Source organism: Mytilus trossulus, chromosome 7 (genome assembly GCF_036588685.1).
Source record: "Mytilus trossulus isolate FHL-02 chromosome 7, PNRI_Mtr1.1.1.hap1, whole genome shotgun sequence".
In the NCBI taxonomy this organism is placed as follows: domain Eukaryota; kingdom Metazoa; phylum Mollusca; class Bivalvia; order Mytilida; family Mytilidae; genus Mytilus; species Mytilus trossulus.
The window spans coordinates 22,942,107-22,942,604 of NC_086379.1; positions in this window are offsets into that span (position 1 = coordinate 22,942,107).

Consider the following 498-nt stretch of genomic DNA (forward strand, 5'->3'; position numbering starts at 1 on the left):
TGTACTGTGAAATATAATATAAGAAAAATAATATGATACTATTTGGTCTCAAGTTACAATTTCGAGAATAAAGTATTTTACGTCTGTTGTAAGGCACATACTCAACACTTGATGAGAGATTTAAATGTGACTATTACACTATCTAAGTCAATCCTTTGGGTAGCCCATTTATTCATGTTTCATATTATCAAAACTTTGATAGAGCATTTAGAAATGTTTTAAATTACTCATAATATAATCAAGTGATTTTAATGTAAAAAGTCTCAACCCATAAACATTGGATATCAAATGATAAAATAGTTAACAGTAATTAACATAACTTAAATGAGCTTTTAGAAAAAGACCGTGAAATTTCGATATCCCGTGAAAAGGCCGTTATAATTTGTTCTTCTGTGATAAATAAAAGATAGCACGGCCTTTTCACTAGTTGTTGAAACCAGTGAAAAGGCCGTGATATTTTTTCATGTGAATTTTGTCTTATTCTTATTCAGATTTAAA